The following is an 11,354-nucleotide window of genomic DNA, read 5'->3' as shown; positions in this document are numbered from 1 at the left end:
TGGATCACCTTCTGTTGAACCATTATATAAAACCAGGCCTGAAGAACAACATAGAAGAAACCGTATTTGATATTGCCAAAAGGATAAGTATGTATCACTACCTCTATGAAGTTATGGAAGGCTGTACAAATTGTTCAATGAAGTCCTAATGGTCGGGTTAAGTTTCTTAAATTTCAAAAATGCAAGTCCATCTTTTGTGTCCCTACAAAATATTTTCACAATGAAATAAGAGCAATATATTTTTTTGGTCGGTCATGGAGCTTGAACTCAGGGCCTGGGAGCTATCCCAGATATCCCTTGTGATCTTCAGCTCAAGGTTAGCGCTCTACCACTTGAGACACAGCTCCACTTCCAGTTTTCTACTGGTTTATCTGAGATAAGAGTACCACAGACTTTCCTTCCCAGGCTGGCTTTTAACCATGATCCTCAGATCTCAGCCTCCTGTGTAGCTAGGATTATAGGCATGAGCCACCAGTGCCCGGCAGCACTAATATTTTCCTATAAAAATTCATGGATTCTGCGGAATTCTTCCAAGTGAATTGCCTGCCTTGGATGTCAAAATGTATTCAATAGTTTTTGTATACATGTATAATATTTTCTTCAGAGTTTGTGATTTTTTAATCAGAAATAATTTTAATTTACCTGTTGAAATGAGTAGTACAGAAACTAAAATATTTCTGGTGCTTGTCTGAAAAAGTATATTTTAAAATATACTATATTCTATGTTTGCAAAATGTTCATAATTTATTTTATTTTCTCCTAGATATTCTTTGAATTCTACATTATTTTATAACATATAGGTTCACTAATGTGTCTTTTCCAATTGCATTCCATATAGAAACAGTTTGCTTCCTTTTTTTTCTAGGACTTAATATTATTTTTCTTTGTGATAAAATGACAATGTTGTCTAATTTGAAAAGATTTGTAAAGTTTATGCTATGTAAACGCCTTTGTGAGGTGAAGATTTAATACACTGATGTCAAACTAAATTTAATTCTATGAATTACGTGTATTGTTACACTTGTAATTTTGTAATCAACTTTTTAATAACTGTTTTTCATTTCTTGCATCTGAAGGATGAATAATATGGAATACTTCTCACATTTTCATATTATCCTTGTGCAAGTGCCATGTTAATCTCTGTATTGTAATTTGAGTATACATGCTGCTGAAGCATGTAGTATCCTCTAAATTTAAGTAGTTAATGATGCAATCATTATACAGGCTTATATCTATGGGTGCCTACTTGTAACAAGGAAACCTTATTGTTCCTAACAATGCTATCGATCTTATTTCCCTAAAATTCTGTGAATAGTGGAAAAATTATATTGATCAGTCGATTGCTCACATTTGCAAATTTTTTTGTCAATGACTATCTTAATTCTTTTTATTTGGAATTTGATCATACTCTCAATTATTTATAGATAGGTCCAAAGGTGATGGCGTTTTCAAGTACTTATTTATCCAACTGAATTAGCTTTGTGGACCTAATGGATTCAAAGTAAGCGTTCCTTAAGAGCTACTTCTAAACTTCTTCAGCTGACATTTTCCCAAATGAGGTGTTACTGGAACAAATGTCTACCTGAGCCTTTACCCTTCTTCCATGTGGGAACAGACCAACCAGAATATCTTACCCTGAAAGCATAGATTGTCTTACTAGAACAAAGCTAATCTTGGTTACAAGGGATCATAGAGAGATGAACAGTTCAAATAGAACTGTTCAGACTAGAAGGTATTTTATCAAAATATAATACCTTTATTATACCTCCATTTCAAAAGTAGCTAAAGCCAAGAAGGTGAAAAAATTGTTCGTATGCATGATAACTTAATGTCCTGGCCTGTCTACCATCCAACCAGGCAGGAACTTACACTACTGCCTTTTTATCACCAAATATTTTCATAGTTGCAGGAGAAGTGCATATGTTTCTCCTCGTTATTAGACATTGAATTGATAATGTTTTAATCACAGTGTTTCCTCTTGCCTCCATGCTGTAAATCTACAAATGGTAAAGCTTTAGGTCTAACTCTATCAAACACTGAGGTAGAGATAATGGAATAATACTTTAAAACAGAGTTGCCTTTAATACAGTAACTACAACAGAACAATGCAAAACGTGTGCCTTTTAATTATATTATATATAGTTATATATTTTATATTTATATGTACTGATTTTATATTTCACACAATGAAACTTACTAGAATTAGTTGACAATTTGACAAATAAATTGATATTTATTTATTCCAATAAATAGAATTTGAATATAAATAATTAGGTTTAATATATATATTAGACTATAAAAAGTATCAGTGCAATGTTTTTAGTATAAACTTGTGATACATTCTAACTGTTCTTGGTCTTCTGAATCCACATGGTAAAAAACAATTTTTTCCTCTAATCTATAATGGATTTTACTCTGCTGCTCTGTTTATTGTTTAACTCGCTTGTCCCAAACTGGTTTTCTCCATATTTGTGAAGCATTCCTACCTGCATCATCAGATAACAGGGGCAAGACTTCTCACCATGGCCCAAGCAACATATCAACACAAAGTAATTGAAGACCCATCTCAATTTCGCTTTTCCTATATTTCAGGGCCCCAATTCCTTGAGATGCAGGAATTAGCAGAAAGTAATTGTGAAATGCAAGGCTACTTAAAATGAATGATGAGATCGCAAAATTTGAGAGAAAGTACTGTAATTTAAACATTCAACTTACATCCCATATGAGTGAACAAGTTCACAAAGTGTCATAAGATTATTTTTAATACCCCTCACCTATGATTAACGAAAGATTTTATTCCAACATAAGTGGGCCAAAAAATAGTTCCTGGAAGGATAGATCCATAATTGGTCTACCAAAGCCCCGAAATCTGGACCTATAGCTCAAATGTAATTCAGAAAAACATTTGAAGCACTAAGGAGTGCTTCAAACAATGGGACTTCAGTACAACATGGTTTTGTGGTATAAAAATGTCACTCTCAAACCAATGATAACCTAAATTTAATCTCCTGAAAGTGTATTCCTTTTCAAATAAACTTTTTGAAATCGTATTCGCCAAAATAACATTTGAGAAATTGATGATACTTAGTGACATTACAAGTTTTTCAAGTATAGGGAGCAAGTTACAATAGAGTTGAATTATTTACACAGCACTAATGCCAAACATGTTCAACCATTCATTAAAGTGTAGAAATAGTACCACCCACAATTTGTGTTTTTCAGTAAGGGCCTTCCAGAAGTGTGTTAAATAGATCAGCCTCCTAAATTTCAACCCAAACGTTACCTAATAAATTTCATCATTTAATAAGGTACATTTTAAAAAATCACAAATATTTGCCTTATCATATGTTATTTTATGTTTTCCCTCTGTCTAACATAGTAAGAAATATTACTTTAAGTCTTGAATATGGGTACTCATCAGAGATATGACACACATAATATCTGTCTTCAATTTCTATCATATTCCTCTCTAGGAATAAATTTTAATTTTTTTCTTTTTCCAAAACTTATAGGTAGTAGAAAATATTATTCCATGTAAAACAAAAGAATCACACCATTGTACAAAGCCATTTATAAAAATTCATAGTTAGGAATACATTCTAATCCATTTTTAACTTTCTTTTTGACTAAAGATTAATCTTCCAAATGGGTGAGAATAAATCATGTTTAGGTGCTTCACGTCTCCAGTCTTGCAAACTGTTGTTGCAGATGAATGAATTATGGAAATATAAGCTGACATCAGTTCAAGAATATGCAGGATTGAAACTCCATGGAATGTATATAAACCTTTCAAAGTATTAATAGATAGCTTAACAGAATGACTATCAGGAAGTTGAAACCAGAGAGGAATTATAGTAAAGACATAGAATGAATGAAAAATGAACAAGGGGTAAGTACAGCTAGAATACTCAATGTACACATATCCTGAAGGAAGTGGTAAATTGGAAATAAATCTTGGAGAAAGGGTTGGTTGAGAATGATGGAAGGAATGACTCTGATCTAGGAGCATTGGGCAATTAGATGGATATATTTAATTGTAACACAATTGCACAACCTTTTAAAATTCAGTTAAAAACACAACAAGAAACAAAAACACACAAAAATCACAACCAAACAGCAATCTCTAGAGAGTATGAATATGACCTCTCAAAATTTTAATCAGTTAATGAAGGGCAGTCTTGGGAAAAGCAAACAAAGCTGTTCAAAGAGGGCAGTTTGGGGTAGGGGAGAATTTTGAACAGAATTAAATTGATTGTCTAAGGTTATAAATCACCTACATAGGCTCTAAACAGTATCTTTCTTCTATGAGTTTTCTGTCTGAACTGAATAATCCAGTCCTGAGACACACTTGGTAGCTTGTGAGGTAGAATGGAAGAAACAAGATCAAGAACCCATTACTCCACTGGAGAGAAAACAATCCTCTATATTTTCTCTAATCTCTCTTCACTACTCTTTCTTCATAGTTTTAAGTCAATTGATTTTGAATTATATTTTTCCTTTTTCTTCTGGCAAAGTAATTTGTCAAAATGATTTCATTAAATATTATTTGTCATTTTCTTCTTTCATGCTGTTTAATTGGCCAAGTGAGTCCATTAAACTTCCCTCTTGCATTTGTTGCCATGAAACAATATCTGTGTTAATGAGGAGAAATCTAATGTCAAACTTTGACTCCAGCAAACAGTCCAAGACGCTGTGATCACAAATATTTGCTGTATTTTTTTTCTTTTACCTTGAAAGACTTGTTGTGTCTAAAGTGCCCACAATAAAAGTACTACATCACTTGTTGGTTCAATCAGAGTTGTCTAACCTCAAAGATATATTTTGCTAACAAGATGCTTAGAGGAAACCAAAAAATACTGCACTTTTATCTTCTCTCTTAAGATTCTCCTTAGATACCATATCAGGAACAGTGAAGTTATTCTATGCAAAATTATTTCAATAGATTATTTTTCTCTTGGTCTTGCATTTGTTCACCAAGATGTATGGAGGAGAATAGAGTTAAATCACCCATACTTGGGAGAAACTGTCTGTTACAAAAGGACAATGCTTCTATGTTCTACTTCTATGTCCTTCTCTTAGCTCTTGCCAGAGTTCCAATTAATCACAGCTTCTTGGCTTCAAGTCTAGTGAAGCTGAAGAACCTTACAGGCTCCACCACTGCTACATCTTCATTATTTCTCTTTTAAAACTTTTAAGTTGCCTCATTTGGATGTGGAATTTATTTTCATGTCTTCATTCAATCAGTTCTGCATTGTAGTGAGACAAATGGGCTCTGTAAAATCACTTTAGGGAGTAAAAATTCTAACACAATTTATATCAAAAAGTTTTGGCCTCCCTTCACTGCTGAAGACAATACACTTAGCTAAGGCTTCTAAGAAAACTTTTTAAATTAACTTTCCCATTTGCTCAATTCTTTTCTGAACTTTTTGGCATATGTAATAAAGGAAGTCTTCACTATCTCATATTATTAAGAGTATTATTTTTGTGAGCCACATAGAAATGTGAAATCATTATTTTGAAGTATCCAATCAGATTTTTTTTTATGTTTCACTGCTTCATGTCCAAAGACATTGTGGAAAGTGTTGCAAACAGAAAGGTGTAACCCCAACACCTTCTTTCATTTTCGAGGTCACTTTCTCCCTAAATATTTTCACTCAAATTATCTTTTTCAGAGAATTAATGTTTGATAATTAAAGGTAAATTCACAAATTTTGATGCTTTATTTTTTTAAGAACTTTTAATTTAAATTCCAATACAACCTTGTTTCAAACAGTGAGAATATAGTTCCTGAGTAAGGACAACTCTCAAGGGAACTTACAGGATTTACAGCAAGGTTTCTGAGGTCTGTGTGTTTAGTGTGAAAAAGAGCCATCTTCATCCACATTGCTCCTTCTCTACTAAGTCTCCTTGGATTTCTTTGCATGAAAGCCTATTCTTCCAGGAAATTTAAAATTTTCTTAATAGACTAAGTTGTTAAAAATTTTGAACAATTAAATTTTACCTGTCATAACTTTAAAACTCTTGAAAATCCTTTATCAGAACCACAAATTCACCAATCCTAATTCCACCTTCACCATCAAAAATTTAACATGCTGTTTTCATGATATAGTCTCCATGCAGCTATTATTTTCCAGTGGCTTTGTTATGCGTATATATAAGCATATTAGCTGATGCTAAGCAAAATGAATTCCAAGATATGGAACCAGAATTTTTTTTTTCATTTGTGGTTGTTGTTTTGGATGAACTATGTGATTTCTGTTTTCTTTGGGATTTTCCCCTATGGTTTATCCCTGCTGTATGTCATTTTGTATTGTGTATACATTTACCTTAATTAGCGAAGGGAAAAGGAAAAGCATAATGGTGAGACAAAGGACCAAAGGCAAACCAATGCAATAGCAATACTCACAAGACAATATGTTGGAAATGTACATTACAACTTGTGAGGAGTGAAGGGGTGAAGGAAAACTGAGAAAATTGAGGATGGGTTACCAAGTTTGAAAAGTTATGATTTAATACTTTACAATTACTGTAACCCCACTGTACATCATTTTGATAATAAAATTGAAAAAATAAGCTACATAAAATATAATTTCACTGTATTGGCACAGTAAATAATATTCTTTATGTAGTAACATTTTAAAAATCATTACTATGTGGCATCTCATTTGAATTAATTACCCCTTCTTTATCAGAGGGTCATCAACTTGAATGTTATCCAACTATACAATATTTTCACAATATACTTGCCAAATTTTTCAAAAAAGAATAAATTTAATACTTTCTCATTTTAAAAGAGAAAACAGTTTAATGCTATTGAAACCCATAACTTTTAAAAGTAAGTAAGTTGTTAAGAGGACAGAATTCAAAATTCCTATGACTAACAACTACTCATTTTTAAATTCTCAACATTCCTAAGAGATTCAAAACAGTACCTGTTTGCATGTTATGTAATTCTGCAATAGATGCATTTTCCAATGTGGTGTTACAGATTGAGAAGTAAACAGAAAAATAGCCACATTCTGGTAGAGGATAAAACTATGAAGCATGTGTAATAATTAATTCTTCAAGAGTAAGCAATTTTTTATAAGAGTAAGCTATTATTTCTATGACCATCAATCCCAAGATTTATGCCATAAAGTCATCCTAGCCCAACAGTTTCCAACTTGTAAGGGACACCTTAAAATTCCTTAATTCACATCATGTATACCTTATCTCTATTTTGAAAAAATACTACACGTCTGCTAATGTGACACTCTCCTTGTTCTGAAAAGAACACAATAAACTGAGCTGCATCGTTTTTCCTCCACTGGTATTCTTGAGATCAGAACACTTGCAAATATTATTTATATTTATACTTTTTAATTATCATAGATATTCATTATGCTAAGATAGGAAAATTATGATCCAAAGCCCACCCAGGAAAGAAGGTTTCTTAGAATCTTATCTCCAAAAAACTTCTCCACAAAAGCCAGATTCAAGTGGCACTGAGGTTGAAATGGTAAGGCTTGAGCCTTGAGCATAAACAGGCTCAGAGACACTGTCCAGGCGAAGAGCTCAAGCTCTAGGATGAACCAATAAAACAAAAACAAAATTGAAAATAAACCCCAAGCCCAGCATTTTTCTCCATGTATACAGAGACACGTAAATAAGGAAATGGCGTCCTGTGTTATATATAGGTAGAAGAAAGAAGATGTCACACAATTACTCTCTTCATACCATATTAAACCAAACTCTTAAAAAACTGGTTTTTCTAAATGTATAAATTAATGTCATCCATTTCTTGGCAACTCTGTCTAGATTATTCACATTAATATGGTATACATGAACTGTGCGAATTATCTATTAATTATGTTCTAATTATAAGTCTCTTGAAAGAATATCTAGGCAAATAATATGCCTGAATCATTTGTGAAATTTTCAATTAATCCCTCTACTTAAAAAGAATTTTGTAGTATCCTACAGAATATGAAATTACAAACAAAACCAAAAAATATATTTTAAATCTAAATTCTAATTTAACAAGGCTAAACCTCCAACTGTGTATTCCTTTCTTGTTGTTTGGTTTGTTTTACTGAGACAAAATTATTCTACCTGGTCCAGGGAAGGTATCTTTATGTAATTCCACTCTCTAATCTCCTGTCTGAGTGCTAGAATTCCAGGCTTGTATCACATTGTCCTGCCATAGTTTCTTTATATAATCTAGAAACAGACTAGCAATTCTGAACTTCTCCTATGATCTTATCCACTAGACTGACTGCTCAGACTGTTATGTACTATTTTCAAAGATGTTTTAACATTTGACACAGGATAGGAACATTTTCAGATGCGCCTGCAGGGTTCCCAGATTCATTCCTCCATGGATCCTATCCCATTAATAATTATTGCTTGACTCTCTTACTATCTCTGGTCCCTACCTATGTAATATTCTCAAATTCTGGGGGAAAGTTCACTTGAGGGCTTTCTAATACTAAAAATTATCACTTGATTCAGTCTTACTCAGGATCTATTTTCTACTCTTTTCTAACTTTTCTACATATGCTGAGAGTTATTTCATTTGTGTATTTTTGTGTGCACCTATAAGTGCCTCTGTGTGTATGTGTATGTTTGTATGTATTTATGCAAAAACCTAAAGCTGTTATTCAGCAATCTTCCTCGTGACTGGTATTCCAACTTTTGGCTGGTTAATTATAGGTAGTGTCTCAAAGCCTATACTGTCCAAGCCGGATGCAAATTGAACTTCCCAGACTCCTTTACAATCTTAGGTTTTATTTTTCCAGGAGTATTAACTTTTAAACTTCAAACACTTTTGTGAGTGGAAAGTCTAACCTGTAGCCCATATTTTTAACTCAAGAGTTCATATAAAGATAGATGAACATTTACCTTACATATCCTGAAAGTATACTGTTAGAAATGTGGTCATAAACCAAGTTGTTGTGAGATCTGAGGATTGGGGTTTAAAGCCAGCACGGGTAGGAAAGTCCTGGAGACTATTTGCTCCAATAATTACCAGAAAACTGCAAGTGGCACTTTGGCTCAAGTGTAAGAGCACTAGCCTTGAGCTGCATTTCAGAGGAACAGCGCCCTGTCCCATATTTCAATTTCCACGAACAACAACAACAAAACAAAGAATATAAGAAAAGGAAAGAAAAAGAAATGTGATCTGAGCCACCAGGTTCATTGCTAGTATAATTCCTGTTCTCTCAAGATATACTCTTTTTTTCCAGTTATGTCTATTCTTCTATATCTGACTTACATTGGAAACAGAATCATTCTTCCATTCTCCTTTTTGCACATTTACGTGATTAGCAAGCGTGATTTAGAAAGGGAGTGGCCTCATGCTTCGTGTTCCACTTAGGAGTAATGCTTTCTCCATATCACTCGCATAAATCTACATACTGGACTTGGCATTACTGTTTCAATGTTTTCTTATTTGTAGAGTCTTCTATATTGTATTGAACACTTATACATAAACACAGAACTTCTTTTTCTCCTATAATTGCTATTGTTTCTCTTACTGTTAGCTCATGTACACTTGGGAAATTAATGCATAGCAGATAGACTCACAAAAAATGATCTGAGAACCTTCTTCCCATTTAAAATTCACATTAATTTACAGAGCACATAAGAAGTTTGAAAAAAATGTTCTCATGGATAATGTATTTATAAGCAATTTAAATTGAATTTCTCTTTACTAAGTTGTCTCTGAAACACGTGTTACATCATGTCCAAAGTGTCCTTGTGCTATTTCAATGAAGCCAGAAAACAGTCATTTTTTTCTGTAGCAGCACCATAGATTGTTACTGGAAATAAGTGGAAGTAACTGTTACTGGATGTGGAAACTGATCCCAGGAGAGGAATTGAACATAGAAAAATGATAAAGTTCAAGTTAACTCTTGCTTTCCTTTTTACTGTACAAGAAAAGAATCCAAGGCTGGAAGGAAACTCTGTCCCTGACTTGTCTGTAAACTTCTGGTTGAGAGTGTTACAAAAGGAAACAATATGCCATTTGAAGGCCAGCATAGAACAAAAGGAAGTAACTTTGTTTTAAAAGTTTTCTACTGCAAAAAAGCAAAGATAAGGAGGTTTTAAAGTGTCTTATGGATGGATGTTTCACTCCTGAGATGATTCTCTTGTTGCAGGAATCAGTTATCAATTCCTTTAGTCTGGTCCTGAGTTTTCCATAGCAATAAGGATTCCAAAAAAGCAGGATCCAGTGAGTATGATCAGCAAAAGCAGCCTCTTCTCGGACCACCACTATTTTAAGGAGAGTCCCAAAGAAATGCCCAGGGTGTGTTTTGTTTGCTTGTTTGTTTACTTTGTGCTGTTCTGGGGCTTGAACTTAGAGACTGGCGCCTGTCCCTTAACAGTTGTCTTTCTTTCCCACCTGGCTCAAAGCTAGTACTCCACTGCTTGAGCCAAAACTCCACTTCTGTCTTTTTTGGTGTTTAATTACAGATAAGAGTTTGACAGACTCTCTTTCCTGGGTTGGCTTTAAACTAAGACAGTAAGAAAGCTAAGTGACATCAATTGTATAGACTTCTCTTTTGAACCAAGAAATATTAGATGAAGTTTATTATAAAGCTAATACTTGACAATTTTTAAAGAAGAGAATAGGTTTAGCAAAGAAGCCATAAAAATAACTCAGCAAAAGCAGGTGCACTAATAAATCATTTGGGAAGATTACTATTGACTTCATCATTCCTTTGGGTGAAACTTAAAGCCATATTTGCACTTTTTGTTGGTTGTGGGGATTGAACATTAATCCTGGGCACTGTCTCTCAGCTCTTCAGCACAACTTGAGCACTCTACCACTTTAGCTTCAGCACCACTTCTGGGTTTCTGGGGTTAATTGAAGATAAGTGTTTCATGGACCAGTGTTTCCTGACCAGGCTGGCTTTGAACCACAATCCTCTGGTCTCAACCTCCTGAGTAGCTAGGATTACACGCATGAGCCACCAGCACCCGGCTAATATTTGCATTTATGTGCACTTAATGTCACTATGTAGACAAAGAATGGAAATCTGAACCAAATGATGTGACATTGCAGCTTTTCAGAAAAATTGAAGTAGCAATAAATATGTCCTCCTTTTCCATTTTGTTACATTAATGACTCATGAGTTATGGGACTCTTACATTAGCATCCTCTTTCATTTTTGGAGGTGTATTTAATATCAGGAAATGTTCATAGAGAAATATAGAAAGACAGATTTTTAGAAAGCAAAGGAGATCAGGTATGAAAGAACAGCATAGAAGAAGATACATTTATCACACTGAGATTAAGAACTAGCCTAGGAGATTTTGAATGCTAAAGGCAATGAGGAATAAGCCTAGTTGATAACTAGTTCTTCAATAAC

At 33.6% G+C, this 11,354-nt stretch overlaps 1 pseudogene; it reads right to left on the bottom strand.

The window, feature by feature from the left end:
* Positions 1-1,080: 1,080 nt before the first annotated feature.
* On the bottom strand, positions 1,081-1,177 carry LOC122127298 (annotated as a pseudogene).
* Positions 1,178-11,354: the final 10,177 nt, after the last annotated feature.

This window comes from Dipodomys spectabilis, unplaced genomic scaffold (assembly GCF_019054845.1).
Source record: "Dipodomys spectabilis isolate Male_0828 unplaced genomic scaffold, ASM1905484v1 ptg000298l, whole genome shotgun sequence".
In the NCBI taxonomy this organism is placed as follows: Eukaryota; Metazoa; Chordata; class Mammalia; order Rodentia; family Heteromyidae; genus Dipodomys; species Dipodomys spectabilis.
The sequence above is the reverse complement of the archived record's forward strand: the minus strand, read 5'-3'. Positions and strand labels throughout refer to the sequence as shown.